Here is a 4,112-nt window from a genome sequence, read left to right on the forward strand (position 1 = left end):
TTTGGCGGTCGAACGACCCTTTCACAGGGGTCGCCTAAGACCATCCTGCATATCAGATATTTACATGACGATTCATAACAGTAGCAACATTACAGTTATGAAGGAGCAACGAAAATAATTTTATGGTTGGGTCACAACATGAGGGACTGTGTTTAAAGGGCCAGAAGGTTGAGAACCACTGCAAACACATACACACACATACACACACACACCAGAAGAATAAACACCCATCCTGCGTGTGTGCGTGTGTGATGGAGCAGAGCGGGCACAAGGAGAACTGAGGATCGGGAACCGACCGGGCTCAGGAGCCGCGTGGGACAGGCGGGGCGACGGCAGCGCCCGCTGCAGCTCGGGGACAGCGCCTACCTGACTCTGGCAGGCCGGGCAGCGGGAGGAGTGCCCAGGGGGGCGGTAACTTCCGGCCCCGCGCCCTGACGGATTTTGTTTGGCTCCCTGGCCGGAAGTGCCCCTGCGTCGGGCGCCATTTTTGTTACGGGCAGAAGGCAAGGTTTGTTGAGGGTAAAGCATGCTCTCAGAGGAATGATTGGTCGTTGACCCTCCCTCCCTTCTCCCCCCACTCCAGCCTCCTCTTGATTCTCCTTTCGAGTTGGCACTCCTCTGCCCAGCCTCGTCTGAGCCGACTGCCAGGGCTAACTGAATGAGGGAGAGCTGAGGGGAGGCCGGGGGAGGTGGGGCTGGAGCAGCCAGACCCGCGGCATCCCCGTTTGCTGACATAAAGGAAAGCCCCTGGGCCGCTCTCTGCCTGAGCTGGGTTTCTGGGCGTGGAGCACAGCTGCGAGTGTGTGTGTTGAATTACTTTAGAGGTGAGACGTAGGAAATTGATGCATCCTTGTCTCTTGCTTCTCAGACTTTGTAGTGAGGAATCGCCCCGGGATCTTGTTAAACTGCAGATTCTGAGTCGTTGGGTTAACATCCAGGGGAGCGGCTGCTGCTGGTCTGTTCGGGGCTCAACACAATTCCTGTGGGTGTCTTTCTTTAGAGCTGGCAAGTGAGATGCAGTATTTTTTAATTCTTTATGGTTGAAAGTATTGCATATGTCTCCTCAACGGCCCCCCCCCCCATTGACCTCTCCCAGCCCATGCCTTCACCCCCCTATTGTCTGTGTCCATTGGTTTTGCGGATACGCATGCTTTGAAGTGAAGCCGTGTCATGTGAAGCCGCGTCATCTTCCTGAGCCTGTTCTTCATCTATAAAATTGGAGTACTAATAACATCTACCCTGTTTGTTGTGAAAATGGGTCAATATCATGTAAAGTGCTTAGTACAGTGTTGGGCGTATAGTAAGAGCTGGATAAATACGTATTTTTCTTCTTATGGACAAAAAAAAAGGGGTTCTGTGGAAAGTCACATCACAGGGTAATCTGATCATAAGGTCCTAAATGGGCAGGTCATGGTGGGTAGTCATGCCCCAGACCTATACTTCCTTAGTGGAAGGTTTTAAGTCAGCCCTGCCCCTTTCTTGTGCATCTCTGGTAACACACTTAGCCCCCCTGTGCATTCTCCAATCTTCCTGACATCCCTTCATTTTAAATGTAAGGAATTAAATAATTCAATTCTTTGTAAATCAGATTTTAAAATTAGGAATAGTGTTAATCTGTTGAAAAAGAAAAGCCTAGATATACTATGCCTGCCAACAATTCAGCAACCACCTAAAAACCTGCTACAGGCCCAGTGAAACTGAGGAACTATTATGTGATGACATACATTCAAAGAAACCTAAGCAAGGTTATTTAAAATAGTAAAACTGGCAAGTTTATAATAGGGAGAGTCTTTTGAGTAGTGCACAATCACCTTGAAATTTTGGAGGACAAGGGAAATGCTTTGGGATTTGAAAAGTAGTCACTCGTTGCAAGGTGGAGATAAAAACAGCAAGAAAAAAAATGACCCATCACTACTGATCACTGCCAAGAATTCTATTGTAGTACTAATAAAAAACATTCATACTTGAATTGTGGTTCAAGTCACAGAGTACAGTGGAAATGCCTGTCTTTGAGAGGAAAAAACCCAAAAGTAGTTAGAAAATTTTCTTTTTAGGTATGATTTTCCAAAGAAGTCCTTTGAGTAAAAATATAGATGAGCTACCTCAGCAATTTATAGTCAGTCACAGACTTATTTGAAAGCTGAATCAAAGCCAAATGTTTTTATTGGGACAAGCAGTCAGTGGGATGTCACTTCAAGCTGCAGATTCATCAAAAATACAAAATGTTTGTATGTTTTTAAAACTTGGATTTAATGTGTTTAGTTTCATTACAGTCTTTTTAAATTTGATTACTAATACCTGATCAAAGCAAAGCAATAAATTACAGAATTTTACAAAACCAATAAGGCATTCTTATTTAAGGTTTGTTTCCTGAAAATCAAATTCCTGGAGTTTGATATATACCAAACAAGTGTAAAAACAGAATTACCAAGAAGGCATCTGAATGGCTAGGTTAAATAGCCATGAAAAATACCCCAAGGACAAAGCTTGGATTTTTATGTAACATAGTGTAATGGAAACATTAGAACAGAAGCCAAATAACTTAGATTCCCTCCTGTCTGCTCTAATGGTTTTGTGTCCTTGACCCAACAATAACCTAAGTTTCTATTTATACAAGAAACTTAGAAAATCAGAGGGTTTAGATGAGATGGTTTCTAATTTAAACTATTATAATCTTAAGTCTTCTAAGAAACATTTGTATGCGACAGCTCTACCTGGAAAGTTATAATCAGATGGGATGGCGGTTTGTAAGAAGACAGATATACATACATGATAGAACAGTAGAGAAACAAATGGTTGGTTCTAAAAGTACGTTTTGCTGCCAACTTTTTCAAAATAAATTCCCATTGTTTTTGAAGTGGAAAAATCACAGGTTATAAATTGATTTCTTCAAGTTTATCAATACTCCTGAACAATATTGTTAGCTGCAGTTTTTATTAAATTTGAAGCCAGTGATATGCAAAATTTACCTTCTTGATACTATTTAAGAAGCTGCTTTTGAATTGTGTTGGTTGTGTCTCCCTCCTTCCTCAGAATTCATATGTAGAAGTCCTAGGCCCCAATACCTCAAAATTTGGCCTTATTGGGGATATTGGTCTTACCATAACCAACATGACTGATGTCTTTGTAAAAAGGGGGACATTTGGAGACAGACCTGCATATAGGGAGAACACCATGTGAACATGAGAATGTTCATCTACAAACCAAGGAGAGGGGCTCAAAACAGATCCTTCCCTCACAGCTCCCAGAAGGAACAAACTATGCCAACATTTTCAAATTCTAGGCTCTAAAACTGAGACAATACATTACTGTTGTTTAAGCCACACAGTTTGTGATAATTTGTTATGGCAGCCAGAGGAAACTAATATAGAGCTAAGATTATTTTACCTTTATCAAAAGTAATTGTATGTTATCTGCCAGCAACCCCTTATCGCCTAGATCTTCCTAATTCTGTATTAATACTTCAGTGGAATTTCTCAGTCAATAAATAATTGGAAATCAAAAATTTGGACATGACTTTGCAGTTGTATAACTGAAAATGAAATGTGAACAGGTTAAGCATTATGAAATGTTACTTTTTCATTGTCTCATCCCTTACCAGTTCCTCCCCACCCCCCCCACCTTAAATTCTTGAACATATATACACTATTTAATATATATAAGGACTAAAATAAAGTGAGAATTAAAAAAGACTGCCAAGAACACTGGCCTTCTAGTGTTATTAAAAGAATCATTCAGATGGAGAGCCCTGGGAATTACTGATGGGGAATGCAAAAGGAGGGTCGGGGTTGTTATTGATGGGAGTACCAGTAGACTTAATTGTATATTATGTTACATTTTAGTTTTGGTACTGCAGTACTTTAATGTCTTCATACATGAAAAACTAAGCTTGTCTTGAGTTTTAAAAAGTTAACAGCACCAATGGTTATGGAAGGAAAACAAGTCTAGTATTTTTAATACATCTGGTTCTTACCCATTCATGAAATCAGAGCACATGCACAGGATAACAGACCCCAAGAGTGGTTAAAACTATGAGCTACCATGCACTGAAAATATCGTATTTTGGATACATTCATATACTAAAAAAATGTAGCCATGCCAAAAGAATTAGA

This window comes from Myotis davidii, unplaced genomic scaffold, assembly GCF_000327345.1.
Source record: "Myotis davidii unplaced genomic scaffold, ASM32734v1 scaffold123, whole genome shotgun sequence".
Classification (NCBI taxonomy): Eukaryota; Metazoa; Chordata; class Mammalia; order Chiroptera; family Vespertilionidae; genus Myotis; species Myotis davidii.